This window comes from Micromesistius poutassou, assembly GCF_964030765.1.
Source record: "Micromesistius poutassou genome assembly, chromosome: 22".
NCBI classification, from domain to species: Eukaryota; Metazoa; Chordata; class Actinopteri; order Gadiformes; family Gadidae; genus Micromesistius; species Micromesistius poutassou.
Window position 1 is genome coordinate 12,080,480 of NC_140292.1, and position 17,345 is coordinate 12,097,824.

Below are 17,345 nucleotides of genomic sequence, written 5' to 3' on the forward strand. Positions count from 1 at the left end.
TCAGATGTTATGAATTCAAATGTGTTTACTTTTTGATTTCCTTAATTTAACCGATTCTTTTAAAATTCAAAACCTTATGGCATTGATTTATTTCCCTAGTATACACTTTCTCATCTGGATGAGGATGTTATCAGAATGGAAACAGATAGCAACTGCTGTCATTCGTCGGTTACCTCACCCATTGTGTGGAGCGCTCTTGGAAGTCATAAGGCGACTGTACCAAGTAGTTTGAAGAACCAGCCCATTCGGAATTCACAACATAATTAATACTGCGTAGCCACTTAATGACAAATTACAATAACTTCACAAGGTGTGTGTGTGTGTGTGTCTGTTCTGCTAGGCCTACTTTTGCCAACATCATTAACTGGTAATATCTGCAGCTGCAGACCTCCCCAAAGACCTGGGACTCAAAGGTCCGCCCCTGGTCGCTGTGGAGATCGGCGGGGACCCCGAAACATCACAAACATCTCCTCCACCAGCCTCTCCGCGGAGGTGGCGGCGCTCTGTGGACGTGGACGTGCATTCTCAACGTCCCGTCGACAGCCCGGCCAGAAGAACCGCCCCCCCCGCAGACGGTGCAGGGTCTTGGCGTTCCCGTAGTGCCCCGCTCCCACCGAGCCGTGGACCAGCTGCAGTGCCTGCGGACGAAGCACACGAGGCACCAACAATTGCAGGAGGTCGTTCTTACCCCTAGGGTCATACCACCTGTGGTAGACCACCCCGTCGTAGAGCTGGAATCAGCCCCATTGGCTCTGTGTCAATACTTCCTTCCAGTTGTGGTGCTGTCCCTCATCCAGCTAGTCCCTCACCAGCAGCAGGGTCTCGTCAGCCTGCTGCTGCTGCTGCTCCAACTGGTGCCGGTCAGCGGGAGCCACCCCTTCTGCACCGCCGGTGGTCTGGACAGTCGCCACCGCTAGGGACATGTGATATGACTCATACCGTTGTACTCCTTTGAGTCTCAGCTTGCGTTTGTGTAGATGGCATGTGTTGCCAGATCGGATTGGCAATTTCCGGCCAAACTATACACAAAAAAACCCCAATCAAAAACCAAAAACCTGCCCAAAACTTATATTGCCAGAAGACCGATTAATCATCATATACTTCTGCAATGGCAAATACACGAATACACACCTAAACGCAACCTGATTATTGACTATGACATTATGTGGTATACAAGGAACCTCTCATCTATCTCTTACACGCAAACCTCACAAGGTCTGTGTAAAGAACACACTGACCGCAGCAGAATATAGGTCATCAATGGGATGACATTAATACACAACACACACAATAGGCATGTAAAAGACTAATGGTGAGCACAATAAACACCTGCGACCTAATTTACTTAATAACTTTAAACAATACAACCCTCAAAATACCCTCATAAAATGATCTTACATTTATGTAGAACTTGAACTTGAAATAATCGTAGATCATAATCAGAGACCAACTGATCACGTGATTACACAGGAAGTCACGTGATCAGGATGGTCTTCAGGCTAGGTCAAAAGGGTCTTGCTCTCATCCTACTATTTAAAAAAAAAACATCCATTATATTGTTTTATAATTATGTTTCAAACCAATGTTTACAACTCAATATATTGCATGCTTTCTATTGACCTATTGTGTCAGTGACACAAATAATCCCCCTTTTTGTGTGGAAACACAACCGCCCTGAAACCTGTCCATTATGCACTGAAGGAGGTTGTTACAGAGCTACAATAAGGCACAGTCAATAAAGTCGCCGTCAACTGAAAAAGACAGCTGGTTCAAAATGGAGGACATTGCATGAGTAATAAGAAACAACTTGATTTGAGTCATCATTGAACTGAATTATACTTGAGTATCTGAAAATACTTCTTTTTGTGTATTAAGGTAGAGCTCTTTTGATACCCACCAGGTTATGTGTTGTAATCAAACATTTAAATTATTCTTCCAATATATAATACAAACGGCACCAGGAACAAGGAGAGATGGGATCCAATTGCAGACAACTCAGAAACATAACAGAAAAAAGGTTATTTAATAAAGAAAGTCAATAATATCAGTTTCATGAAAACAGTGCAGCTTGCTCTCTCTAATTCATCATATTCAAGAAACACTTGAATCCACATCCAACATGAGCAACCTGTGCTTTTATTTGTTTCAATTACTCGTTTAAACACACAATAAATCGTACAACTTTATGATTATGACCTATACAACCCTTAAATACGAGGTCATTATTTAACAATATAATTCCTTCAATCTTCATGGTAATATTTTAGCATGTAGAGTTCTAAACCACAGGTCAGAACATGATGTCACAACAACCACCTTATTAATTTTCCAATATCAGCAAGTACAACATTAATGTTTGATTGCATTTAGCACACAACCTAAAAAATCAAGCGCTGTGGTTATTAAACCATCACAATATTTCTATTCAGTTTGCAGTACGAGTGATCCTACACAATTGGCCAGCAATTAGAGTAACACAACATCTGAGCCATCAGTTGATTGGTTAAATTAAGTATCCCAGCCGGCTGTCAATCGTCTTGCAACCCCGGTCAGAGAAGAGTCTCTCATCCTTAGGAAAGTAGATTACGATTTCATCTGCCAATTCACAGGCCTTATTATGGTCTGGTTGGAGGCCCATGGCTTCCATCTGAGCCATAATACACTGGACAACGTGCCGGCGTTCCAGGGGCAGGAATGGGATGAAGAAGTCCACCACGTTACTCTCTATCAAACTGGAACGCCACAATCCACCTGTACAAAGTGAATGACGATTTGTACGATGTAAATCTTAATAGGAAATGATGACTATTGTATGACTGTTAGACAGGCCACATTGAGTGCTTTTATTGTGGCAACCCGCTCCCCACCAGAGGGAACCGTGGGCTAGTGGTGGACGGGGTGTACCACCGCCATCCACTAGCCGGCGGCAGTGAGCACATCTTCACTCAACGCAATGAGCCTGATGGAGAACACCTGGCCGGAGGGGGGAAACGACCGGGCGGACATCTTAAAAGCTGACCGGGAACTCAGCCCAGGGAGAAGCAGAGACGACGACCCAGCAGAAGGCCGACGACACATCCGACTCGAGTCTCACGGAGGCCATAGTCTACTTGATGTATTACCTGTTATCGCTCATACCTGTGAATGAACGCCGAATCCGGCTGTAGTGGCGATTTGTCCTCAATAAAACAATAACTTGAAAATTAAGAAACCAAACAAAGCTACGTAGGCCTAATCAAAATAGCCACTGAGGCACCAGGGGGACGAATCTTACACAGTGCAGGGAAAAGAGTCAACTGTCCAGTCGTGAATTTGGGTTTCTGAAGGTTTATTTTCTGATCTTCCAAGCATACACAACAAATGTGCACCAGTGGGAACTGGCCGCCTCATCTCCTTCGTCTCTCCCGTGCAACTGGTAAAAAACCATGACCCTTCCCAGTGCCTGTCTTACCTATGCCCGCCTACCTCTATATATAGGCTAGTAATAATTTCAAAACAAAAGCATAAACAAACTCAAATTAACTTAGATTTATAATACAAATGAGAAATAAACATAAAATAATCATATTATTTTATATTAAGCAAACAAACTAAATAAATGTTTTACAATTAAATCTTACAACTACATAGCTCCAACATTCTGGCCCCTAATTGGGAAAAGTGTAAACACCCAATTACTTAAATACATAAGGGGAGCTACAGTCTTCTTCCCGATAGCTGGATGGGTTGTGCTGGAAGAGAAAAATAAATATGGAAGACAGGACAGATGGAGAAAAAGAAAGAATATTGTCCATTGTCTTATGCCGTATCCTCCAGGAGCAGGCATATCTTGGTCACAGGTCTTTCCAACACACTGGTCTTGGTTTGGATGCAGACGGAGCGGACCAATCCTTTGGAGTCCGATTTTGTACTCAGAACTCTGCCAATCAACCAAGATCCTCTTGGGGCTGTAGCATCAGCAATGATGACAATATCTCCTTGAGAGAAGTTTCTTCTTGGATAAGCCCATTTTTGTCTTTCTTGCATCGCAAGTAAATATTCAGATGTCCACCTTTTCCAGAACAGCTCTGCCATATACTGCACTTGCCTCCATCTTTTTCGGATGTAGAGGTCACTCTGCTCAAAGAGTCCTGGTGGAAAGATGGGTTTGCCTTTTAGCAGAAGAATATGGTTTGGTGTTAAGGCTTCAAGGTCATTGGGGTCATCCGAAACCTTTGTGATGGGTCTGTCATTTAGTATTGCCTCTACCTCACAAAACAGCGTCTGCAGGCCTTCATCATTCAATACCTGCTGTCCAAGAACTGAGGTGAGTATGCTTCGTACTGAGCGAATCAGACGTTCCCAAACACCACCTTGATGTGAAGCAGCTGGTGTATTAAAGCTCCACTTAATTCCATCTTGAATCAAGGCACCTTGGATTTTGACATTGTTTAGCTCTACAAGGCTTCGTTTTAATTCTTTGTTCGCACCCACGAAATTTGTGCCGTTGTCAGATCTCAAACTCGACACAGGGCCTCTTCTGCAAATGAATCTCCGTATGGCATTAATGCAAGAGTGTGTGTCAAGGGAGTCTGCCACTTCAAGGTGCACCGCACGACTGGTCAAGCAGGTGAAGAGCACTCCATACCTTTTTAAAAGGCTTCTTCCTCTTTTGACTGCGATTGGGCCAAAATAATCAACTCCCACATTTGTGAAAGCAGCCTTGTCTGGCATAACCCTCTCTTCAGGTAAGTCTGCCATCTTTTGCTCTCCAAGTTTTCCTCTGTGGCGTCTACACACAGTGCATTCTGTTATTGTCCTTCTTGCTGCAGAATTGGCACTAATGATCCAGTATTTTTGTCGAAGTCTGTACAGCATGTGGTTTCTACCAGCATGTCCAAGTTGTTGATGAATATGGCGTATAATAAGCTGGGAAACATGCAGGTCCTTTGAAAGGATAACAGGATGTTTGGTCTCCGATGGTAATGCAGATTTATGCAAGCGACCTCCAACTCTGATAATTCCATCCTCCAGTATAGGGTCTAGCTTGTACAGAGGACTGTCCTTGGATACATTTGAGTCGCCTTTCAATAAGGCGATTTCACTCGCAAACCTTTGTTTCTGAACAAAACAAATGATTGCCTTTTCTGCTTCATCATAATCTTGTGGAGTCAAGTTTTTTCCTACAAGAGTGGCTTTAAAACTCTGAAGTTTCTGTTCCACAGAACGTTTAATTCTGGCATCCTCATCGCTCTCTGCGGCTTTGAGTTCTTTCCTCTTTTGGCTCAGAAGCGACAGAACTCTTTTAAGCTGAAGGAACCAGGCAACAGACACTTTAAGTTTCCTCCATGATGAGAAGTAGTTGATGAAGTGGTTTGTGGCATTATCTGCATATTTGACGATGGTATTCACTTTTGTTTCTCTTTTGACCTCGGGGTCATCAGCAGGAATCACAGCTGGATCCACGTCAGCTACAGGCCACTCCTTTTCTGGCAAGTAGAGGAACTCTGGGCCTTTAATCCATCGTGATCGTGTCAGAAATTCCTCAGCTCTCATTCCACGAGATGCTTCATCTGCAGGGTTGACCTTGGTGTTTACATACTTCCACTGGTCCCCGTTGGTGGCTTCTCTGATAACAGAAACTCTGTTAGCAACAAAGGTATGAAAGCGCCTAGTTTCATTACAGATGTACTTCAGAACAGTTGTGCTGTCTGTCCAAAACACTGACTTTTTTAGTTTCATCTGTAGCTCCTTTTGAAGCATTGAATCCATCCGGACAGCAAGGACTGCTGCTGTGAGCTCCAGGCGAGGTATGGTGACCTGCTTTAGGGGTGTTACTCTGGCCTTTCCCACAATAAATGACAGATGCACATCTTTGCCATCTTCCAGTCTCAGATAAGACGCTGTGCCATACCCAGCTTCACTGGCATCAGAAAAATTGTGAATTTGTGCTGTCATAGGTGTTCCAAAATTTTTTGGTTTAATGCATCGCTCCACTTGGAATCCACTCATTTTTTGGAGATCATTGAGCCAATCAGACCATTGTTTAAAGAATAGGGGGGGAATTGGTTCGTCCCACTTCAAGTTTCTTCTGCACAACTCCTGCAACATCAATTTGGCTGGCATGATAAAGGGGGCCAAGAATCCTAATGGATCATATAGGGAGCTGACCACAGACAAAATGCCTCTCCTGGTCTGTGGACGTTCCCGTAATGCAGTCCTAAAGCTGAACTGGTCAGATTCCACACACCATTGCAATCCGAGTGCTCTTTCCATTGGAAGCTGGTCTGTGTCCAAATCCAGTTCTCTTACATCTGTTGATCTGATGTCACCTGGGATTGACATCAACACAGAACGGCTATTTGTCACCCATTTTTGGAGGCTGAATCCACCTTTGTTACAGAGTGCCGTCAAGTCCTTCACAATTTGTATTGCATCTTTCTCCGAGGCTGTGGACTTCAGGCAATCATCTACATAAAAGCTGTAGTTGACTGTGCTTATCACTTCAGGAGCAAAATTAGATGCATTGTCCTCTGCAGCTCTCCTCAAGGCATAGTTGGCACAACTTGGGGACGATACTGCTCCAAACAGGTGTACTCTCATCCGATATTCCACTGGCTCTAGATCAGTGTTGCCATTAGGCCACCAAAGGAAGCGGAGGAAGTTCACATGTTTATCAGGCACCTGTACCTGATAAAACATAGCACGGATGTCAGCCATGACTGCCACAAGTTCTTTCCTGAATCGAACGAGGACCCCTACAAGAGAGTTGGTGAGATTCGGGCCCTGCAGAAGCTGGCAATTCAGGGATGTTCCTTTATATGTGGCTCCACAGTCAAACACGACCCTTAGCTTTCCTTTGGTGGGGTGATGTACTCCGTGATGAGGGATGAACCACACTTTTCCATCATCCTCTTCCAGCTGATCTGTGGGTACTACTTCTGCATAGCCTTGGTCCAACATATCATTCAGAAATGTGGTGTACTCCTGCTTAAATTGTAGATTTTTTTCAAATTTCCTCTTCAAACCCTGGAGCCGCTGTTCCGCCACACAGCGATTATTTGGTAGCACAGGGTCTTCTTCTCTGAAGGGTAAGTCTATGCAGTAATGACCATTTTTCATTTCTGTTGTACTTTTCATAATCCCCATAAATGTAATGTCTTCTCTTGACAACTCCAGCTGCTCCTCTGATGCGTTCTCGTTGAAGTCTTGGTTGTATTGTTTAATGAGCATTTCTTCGAGGTGTGCCACAGAGATACGGTTTGTTGTAACAACAGAGCAGCCAGTCTTCACTTGGTTGTTATCTCCACCACGAAGTGGTCCATTAATGACCCAGCCGACTCTTGTTCGGACTGCGTATGGTCCTTCGCCTTGGCTGTTGATCAGCTCCCAGGGTTCCATCACTTTTGATGCATCAGTGCCGATGAGCAAACCCACATCTGCATTAATATTGTGAAGCTTTACATTCCTCAGATAAGACCACCTTTGAACATCTTCTTGACGTGGAATATTCAACCTTGACACCGGCATAGTATTTTGAGTTAAGGTATTAGGCAACTGAATAAAATCATTGGAATCCATACCAGACACTTCCAAACCAGTCAATATGGTGGTGCCCACAATCTTTTGTTGACCCATTGTCCTTAGTAGGATGTTGGCTGGCTTGCCTTTCAAGCCCAATTTCTCTGCCAAACTGACTGTACAGAATGTACCGGAACTCCCCGGGTCCAGAAATGCATACGTCTGCACAATTGTGTTACTCATGTGGGCTTTAACTTTGACTGCAACAATGGAAAAGACAGCATTGTCCTCATCACCGGCCCCTATATGCCCACATGTCTGAGGCTGTCCAGGTGAAACGCTTAGTGGAGAACTCACAGATGCTTGTATTTCTTTAAAGGATGTACTTTTATCCTTTATCTCAATGTGAAGTACTGAGGGATGCTTCTTCTGACACACATTGCAATCCAAGCGACTCCTGCAGTCTTTACTTATGTGGCCAGGCTTTAGGCAACCAAAACAAATTCCCTTTTCCTTTATGAAACATATCTTGTCCTGATGCATCTTCATCTTAAAGAGTGAGCATTTCTCCATCGAGTGACTTGTTTGTTGGCAAAATAAACAGCATTTGATGTTACTTTGAGTAGAAGAGGAATTGGTCTCATTGTCGTCATAGCTTCTATCTCCTTCATTCACTGCAGTGATGCTGGTGGCAAATGTGCTTCTTTCTTTCCTTTGATTTGCATAATATGTGTTGGGAGCTTGTTTGTGGCTGGCGGGTTGTGATTCTTGAATGTTGCCAAAAAGCGGGTGAGAAACAATCTTGACTTGTTTCTCCAAAAAGGTCACAAGGTCAGTGAACACAACTCGTCCTCCTTTCTCCTGCAGATCACATGCAACCGTCCTCCACCTTTCCCTTAGCCTATAGGGCAGTTTCAAAATAATGTTTCTGAGGTTGGATGGCATATCCAACTCCTTCATATACACAATTTGCTGTGTTAAATTGGCACAACCTCGAAGAAACAGAGAAAACGATTGCAGTGCTTCCACGTGCTCTGTTTTAATGGGTGGCCAGTTGTGAACTTTGTCCATATATGCTGAAGCAATTTTATGTTCATTTCCAAAATGCTCAGTCAGAAGGGATTTAGCCGTTTGATAGCCCTGAGCAGGGGGTAGATGATGACAGCTCTTCACCAGGTCTCTGGGCTGACCCCTGGTGTACTGTTCCAAAAAATGCAGGCGGTCACTCCCATTATCTGTTTTTCCTTCTATGCCAACTTCAAAAGATCTAATGAAGGATTGAAACTGCAGCGGATCACCATCAAACACATGAATATTTCTCATTGGCAGAGCAGATGATAGATTTTGCTGAACCAGCAATGTTGTGATGTCATTCTGACGCTGCATGATGTTCACAATCTCATTTTGGGTGCTATGATTGCTTCCTAGATTGAGATAGGATTCATGTCCACATTGTTGAGCATCATGAACCATTTGTGTGCCTCGTGCTGGAATATCTGTTGCAGGTCTGAAGTCAATTTGTGTCACAGCCGTTTGTTTAGGCCTGACAACTGGTCCTACAGACTGAGGTTCACCCAGAATTTCACTTTTGTTTACATTTTTTGGGACAAAAAAAATGTGCATGTGAATTCAGTTGGCTTGTTATTTGAGCTTGGTTCCTTTCAAAATAAGAGTTCATTCCGTTGGATGCTTTAGAACCACACTTTGAGTTGACTTCCAGCACATGAAGTTTTGCATTGGCTACTGCCAGTTCCGTTTCCAAAGCAAACTTTTCCTTTTCTTTTCTTAGTTCCTCTTCTTTGGCTTCCAGAGAATGTTTCCTTTTTAATGCAGCCATTCGCTCTGTTAGCGCTGCTTTATCAGCTTCAACCTTTATTCTCGCAGAGGAAGTGGAAGATGAGGCTTTGGATACATGAGAATTGGTTTTGTAATGAGACCCCTTAGGACATGAAATGTTTGAAACACTGTCCTCTGGATTAATTCCATCAGAAGCAACACTTTGGTTTTCTGGAGGTTCATTAACATTTTCTTTTGTTTGCGTATATGGGTGACCGGCATCAGATAACCAGTTCTTGGCTTCTTCTGTAAATTCACAAAACGTTTTCTTTTTTGCATGAAAATATTTATTTTGTCTTTCAACTTCACTCTCGGGCAGGTTTAGATTCAAGAAAGACTCATGTGTTTCATTTGCTTCCTCGTAGCATTGAATGAACTGACCCAGCTGATATTGCACTGCATGCACATCGTCAGTGGATTTCATCAAGACACACATTTGTTCCATGTACTTTTTTGCTTGTTTGCATTTTAGAGACCTCTTTTTTTGGCACGTTTCGATGTGGAATGCCAAGCCTTTGGCTGTAAGCTTCACGTTCCGTTGTGTTGCGGACACGGAAGCAATGTCGCTTTTTGTTTTTAACACAGTGTCGGACATTTCCATCTTGTCTCAAATCCGCTTCAAACTCATTTAATTGGCGCACCTTTTATTTTCCTCTTTAACACAGAACATTGTCACACATCATCAGACATCTGGTTTACGTCAGCGCTTTTATGAATGAATGTTCTATGAATGAGCTTATCTGGTGACGTAGTGGGCGTCACCGTGCGCATCCATACTGGCTCGTAAACTTTCCGACTTATTTACACATCAACTTGCTTACAGTGTGAAACAATGCCTCGAACACTCCAATAGTGTTACCGTTTCCAGTACGCCTTCGAGAGGGAATCTTTTCACATACCGATCAGTTGGTTTTGAGCGATGTTCGCCGGCCAGCGGCTCCAGGTTGCGAGGTGTCTTTTCCGCATCAAAGGGAGAGCGATCCAAACAATTTAACTGTCCAATGTCCACTTTGAGGGGGCTTTCGTCGGGGGGGGGGGGGGGGGGGGGGGGATACTTTAGGGAAGGTTTTTTACTTTATGTAGTGGCGATTTGTCCTCAATAAAACAATAACTTGAAAATTAAGAAACCAAACAAAGCTACGTAGGCCTAATCAAAATAGCCACTGAGGCACCAGGGGGACGAATCTTACACAGTGCAGGGAAAAGAGTCAACTGTCCAGTCGTGAATTTGGGTTTCTGAAGGTTTATTTTCTGATCTTCCAAGCATACACAACAAATGTGCACCAGTGGGAACTGGCCGCCTCATCTCCTTCGTCTCTCCCGTGCAACTGGTAAAAAACCATGACCCTTCCCAGTGCCTGTCTTACCTATGCCCGCCTACCTCTATATATAGGCTAGTAATAATTTCAAAACAAAAGCATAAACAAACTCAAATTAACTTAGATTTATAATACAAATGAGAAATAAACATAAAATAATCATATTATTTTATATTAAGCAAACAAACTAAATAAATGTTTTACAATTAAATCTTACAACTACATAGCTCCAACACCGGCATTATTGGAAACCTCTGCGTGGTACTTGCCGTGAGATATCTAGACTCTTGTGGACCGGGTTACCACATTATGTAAACAGGCAGTTAGAGAAATAGGCTATTTTTCATCTGTTATCCCTGTAATCTAGATAAAAACATTCTGTCTGTATTAAAATAACACATTTAAAATTAATCAATTTATGTTTAAATGCATGTTCACATAAGCTATGCATGTTTGCATAAAATGCTTGATGCTGAAGCATGAATTCCAGCAATACTACACTTTGCCGTTATTATTGGCCCGACAGTGATGTGGTTAGCACTTCATTCGGCAAAATGAGCTATGATCGCATTACATTTTGAGGGACTACTTTCTAAGCAGTGGCGGAATTTCACTTTGCTCCGGTGTAGCAACCAATTCACTACAGCAGAACGTAAACAGAAGCGCACTCCAGTAATATCAGTCTGCCGCTGCCATAGCCTGCTTCCAACTTAAGGGATTATAAACTAAATGCAATGCGATGCAAGGGTAAGTTTATTTCTAACAATATTCTATCAACACAAACATTTACATCAATAGTCTGGCGTTATAATTGGTTTGCCTCAGGTGTACTGTGGAGTGGGTAAAACTGTTTTTAATGGCAGGCTAGCACTTCCCCTCGACTTGAATTAGCCTAGCACCAACGATTTCTGCAACTAGAAGGACTGAATGAAAAGTGTTAAACGGTCTCCAATGATTAATAACACACTGGCTCACTTTGAAATGAGGTCCGATGTCCAAAATTCCGAACTACCCCTTTAAAGTGTCAGACTTACTATTGTGGTTGTTGAACACAGACAAAGAGATGGCCCTCTCCACATCCTTCAGCTTGAGTTCCTCTCTGTCATTTCCTTTTTTCCAGGAATCCAAAGTGGTCTGTGTGATGATTTGTCCCCCAGCATTACTGTCAGGAATGTAAAGAAAATATTATTTATTCCCAGGTGCATAAGCTTTAGGACTACTACAAATAGCTATTACCTTTGTATACCTTTTTACAGTAATTTTGTAACAATCAGGTATATACAGATTTTATTATATCTTGGTACTTGGGCTGTCGTCACCTGAGGAAGATGAAGATGGCTTTCCGATATGACACGCCATCCAGCTTGTGATGGTAGTCCATAAATGGCTTTATGCTGTCAATCAGGCCAGGATGCATCTTGTCCATCTCATCAAAGATGAACATGGAACGGGCACAGTTGGTGATATTTCCTTTGATCCAATGCCGTAACTGAGACTGTGGAGGAATGGGAGACCGCTATTAGAGAATGGACAACATGCACCAGTCAACTGCTACTATCAGGTCGTATTTAGATAAACTTCAATCTCAGACTACCTTATACGTCTCAACTTGGTTTGCATTCTGGAAATTAACTTCAGAGTTAAAGAAATGGACAAAGCGGCTGTCCATCCCCTCCTTGTAGATGTTTTTGACAATCAGCTGACTGGCCAAATTCTTCCCCGTGCCACCAGTCCCATGGACAGAGAGGACCAGAGGCTTCTGTGGGTTGTCATTGTTCATGAATCCAGTCACAGCTTTCATGATGACCTCTGCAGCTATGTGTTGACCAAAGAGTCGTCTTCCCAGGTCATCCTTCAAACCTTAAAGTGAAAGGGCAAAGAAAAAGGCACATAGCTGCTTGAGATGCCAAGTAATAATGCATAACTTAGACATCGGCATTGGTCCTAACAGTGAAATAATCAAATAATCCCTAGTCAATGATTTTGAAACTGTATGTGTGAACTCAGATCAGGAGGGTCTACCGCCGCCACATCAGCCACAACAGTAGCGCCTGGTGGCCTCTGGAAGCTGTGGCGGTTGGCTCCAACTTCATACTGACCTGAAGCAGAATATTTTTCCTAGCCTGTTTAAGACATAAAAGACGCAGTACATCGTACCTAAAGAGCTCTGTCCTTCAGAGTAACAGCGCCCTGTTGTGGTCGTCTCTTAAAAGTGATTGCAAAGGTTTTACTCCCACTACCTTGTAGTTCCCAAGAAGTCAGAGGGGATGGAATCCATTTTGCATCTAAAGAAAAAATAATTTGAATCCTTTGTTGTATTGTGGTTTCGGTCTATCGAAGGTAAGGTAAGAATTCTGTTTATTTTGGAAGTGGGCGGAGTGGTAAATAAGCCACGCCTACAGGTTTTAATTGACCCAGGTAAACCTGGGCGGAAATGGCAAAGAGGCCATGTTTGTAGTGTCTGACTTATCTTCAAACTCATACAACCTTATATGGTGTTGTGTTGACCAGTATGTGGAGAAGAAGCCATTCATAACTAGTGTTAGCACTACATAGTGGTCCAATGAGTACTGATGTTATCTTCAAACATGTGGTCAAAATAAAGCATGGACTAAAATAATTTATAAATTATTATTATATATTATATTACATTCTTGATAGTGGCTAGCTGTGTGAACTGGTTTACCACATGCTGGTGCCCTGCTGTGATCTTCCAGGCGTTGCCTCTAGGTGTCACTTACAATCATTGAACTATAATAATGTAACTATAAAGTGGTCATCCGCCAAATAAGGATTACCATCAACAGGAGCACAGCCTGTCAAAGCTGTATTATATTTGGGAACTAGACTATTTGTAATAAACCTTATTCACGAGTGAGTTGTAAAATAAACAAATGATTACTGCATTATTTACCTGCTCTGTTCCCTAATACAACTAATCCAGTCCTTCCAGTCAACAGGTTATTTTTACTACAAAAACGGTCACTTTTTGGGCCACGTACCCAGGCTCTGTGCCACCTCCCCGCAGAAGGTCTGCTGTAACGTAGTAGGACTTAAAGAACCAAATAAACAATGATGGAACTGGGCAAAATTTGAAATAAATTACTATGAAAATACACTGAGCATTTAAAATATGAATGGATTAATAATGAAAAGATCTTTCCCTTTTCAATTTGACAACCGAACAGAGGAAATAATAAAGACACACTCCTACATGGCAGACCTTTAATGTTTTATCCTACCTCTTTCGTCAAAGGAAATCCAATCCCCGTTACAGTCTTCGTTGGCTGTTACTTTGTTATACCAATCGTTGAGAGTCCTAAAAAAAGCATCAGTCCTGCCAGTGAACACTAACATCAACAAAAGTACTCCGAGTTGATTTCTGGAATTCATTTTAAATAAGATAAGAATGTGATGTGAAAGCAAAGTGTCCCCTCTTCAGCTACCAGAACACATTAGTTTAACTCTGGTCCGTGTCGGAGCCAACAGGTGCATTCACTTGTCAAACCAGTCCGGATGGTCTGCCAGTACGCACTGAATGTTGACCAATCACATGGCTGAAGTGTGCGCACAACGCACTCATTTGCATAAAGTTAAGTGAAGTTCAACATGGCTAGATCAAACTGTTTTAAAAAAAATGAAGTGAACTGTGTGAATTGTGATAGCTGGGCTGCATTCCAAAACTCAATTGATCAGGATTCACATCGAGCTTCCTGCTATATCTCCAGATGTTTTCCTTTAGAGTTTCCTTGAGTCTGCCTTGTGTATGAAAAGTGTTACATAAATAAAGTTGCCTTGCCTTTATCTCAGTCCTGCCCGCTGTCCCAACTGTAACATTTCTGAAGCAGCTCAAACAGAAGCTCAATTCCAAATCAGCGTGGGGAGCGAGGAACCATCAGTGTAGGCAAGTGGTTCTCAAATTTTTCTCCTAGTGTACCCCCTCTAAAAAGAAAATCAGCTGAGTACCCCCTTCACCTGCATAAAACATTTTTGGGAGAAAATAAATAAAATGTGTTCTATTTAGCAGTGGTAACATGAACATTAAAATGGTTCAAATACTCACAAATTAGTGAGAAGCACAGGCCTGTGCTTCATGCAACTATTGGCAAATTTCTCCCCTCAAAAGAAGCACAACGCCAGGGAAGGGTCAGAGCATGTTGAGGTGAATCCCATTACAATATATTCTTCCTGAAACTGACAACATTTTGGTGTTTCCGGATGAGCTTTCTTTTTCACAAATTCTCCTTTCTCCTTCTTTTCAGATTTACGTTTCAACCACTTTCAGAATTGAAACTTGCTCAGGATGAAAAAAAAGATATTTAGCTTTTTTAACTTTGAAAAAGAATATATCGGAGTATCCCTGCAGTACTTCAAAGTACCCCTAGGGGGGCGTACCCCCATTTGAGAACCACTGGTGTATGCTATCAGGAAGTGTTACAGCGATTCAGTGAAGTAGTTAGACATATGCCCATAAACCATACAATGTTTTTTGACTAATGTTCATGTTTACATAATCAGGTTGATCACTACGCTCAATAAAAATAGTTGAGCAAATGTCATTAGGCTACATTTACTTTAACACGTTTAAGTTGTAAAACTATTTATATTTGGTCTACGTGTGTTACACAGACAGGAATGATTTGTAGCTCCCTCTGGTGCAGCGCATTTATTTTTCTTTTGGGAATATGAAAACACGATATGGTGCACAACGTCTTTCGCTGGCATACTTATCACATACTTTTATACCGTACTGAGTGAACATACTTGTATTCTTTCACATCATAACCAAATACAACCAACAACAAACAGCCAAATGTGATTGACACCCTTTTGACCCAACGACTTTGATGGGATAGCATGGAAATAACATGAGACTGAAACATTAACTTGCTTGCTACAAGTATCAGCATAACAATCCCTGTAACCATTGGCTCTTCAGCCAACTTGATAGTAGCTCACTACTAAGCTTCCCTTAAATAACCCATACGTCACACTGTTCATTACCAAACATAGATCTATAAAGCATTATTATTTACAATAATTCAACCAACCTAAGTTTCATTTAACTAGCAGCTTTATTTTGATCGGCGCCCACCATTTTAAACACTGACGCTAGGAAAAACTTATTTTCAGCTGTGATCAAATTCAATGTCTCTGCATGTTACAGTTAAGAACTCAGAGTTTACTCAAGCGTACTTATATCGTCAGTTTACCTGCTGGGTAAACTGAATATACTGAATATACAAAACCACAATATGGTTCACAACGTTTTTTGCTGGCATACTAACTTCTTAAACTCTGCTGCGTAGGGGTGGGCGGATCAATCCCAAAACATTGATACTGCAGATACTAAGTTTTGTTTCTAAAGAATGATTCTCACCTCAATAGGATTGATACTAGTTTCAGTTTCTCTCTTTGTGAAAACATCTCACTGGCACCCCACAAGGACACACCTCTGCATTCCTGCTACAATTTCAGAAATGGTGTAACATGTCTCCATTACTCACTGAAGCCTCATGTTGACAGACTGACAGACACTCTCTCATCTGGATGAGGATGTTATCAGAATGGAAACAGATAGCAACTGCTGTCATTCGTCGGTTACCTCACCCATTGTGTGGAGCGCTCTTGGAAGTCATAAGGCGACTGTCCCAAGTAGTTTGAAGAACCAGCCCATTCAGAATTCACAACGTAATTAATACTGCGTAGCCACTTAATGACAAATTGCAATAACTTCACAAGGTGTGTGTGTGTGTGTGTCTGTTCTGCTAGGCCTACTTTTGCCAACATCATTAACTGGTAATATCTGCAGCTATACTTCTAAGGATATCTAAGGATATCTATTCAAGTAGTTATAAAGTAGTATCTATTTAATATATATGCTACAATATATTGCATGGTGGTACGGTTGCTATATTGTGCTATATTGTGCTATATTTTATATATTTTGAGACACAAGATGGCGCCGCTCTATGGCGACTCGGTACTACTCTCTGTTTTGTTTGTTTGTTTGGTGTTGTCCTGTACGCTCCTGGAACCCAGCCTTGGCATTGTTCAGTATGACAGATCTGCACTGTCTGCTGGGATTGTTTATTGTTTGTTGTTTGTTGTACATTGTCTGTTTTCAGTACTTATGATGTCTGTCCTTCATGTTTGGCTGTCTGAGAGTTGTACCAAGACAAATTCCTATCAACTTGTTGACATGGCAATAAATGTATTGAATTTAATTGAATTGATATTATATTGTGTCAGTGGTAGCCAACACAAATAATCTCCCTTTTTGAGTGGAAACACACCAACACAGCTCTGAAACCTGTCCCTCATGCACTGATGGAAGTTAGAACAGAGCTACAATAAGGCACAGTAAATACAGTCGCGGCCAATTGAAAAAGATGATTTAATGTTTGAAACTGAAGGTCAGCATTTGTTTCAAAATGGAGGACTTTACATGAGTTATAAGAAATAGTTACTTATTTTTTTTAATTATCATTGAACTGCACTTTAATTATACTGGAGTAACATCTGAAAATACTTATTTTTTGGTATTAAAAGGTAGAGCTCTTTGGACACCCACCAGGTTATACATTGGAATCAAACGTTTAAATTATACCTTTCAATATAGCTATAGTAATATAGAATTAATCATAATCAGACATGATGCAACAAACCGCCTATTGAAATAAAAATATT

General features: G+C 41.8%; 1 pseudogene across 1 annotated transcript; it reads right to left on the bottom strand.

Annotated features, from left to right (window-relative positions):
* Positions 1-407: 407 nt before the first annotated feature.
* On the bottom strand, positions 408-16,269 carry LOC311367943 (torsin-1A-like; annotated as a pseudogene). The gene is made up of 8 exons (XR_014684232.1): positions 16,266-16,269; positions 12,250-12,515; positions 11,975-12,150; positions 11,690-11,817; positions 2,527-2,724; positions 1,399-1,450; positions 810-1,019; positions 408-638 (listed from the first exon to the last, which is right to left on the bottom strand). The product of XR_014684232.1 is annotated as a torsin-1A-like (transcript).
* Positions 16,270-17,345: the final 1,076 nt, after the last annotated feature.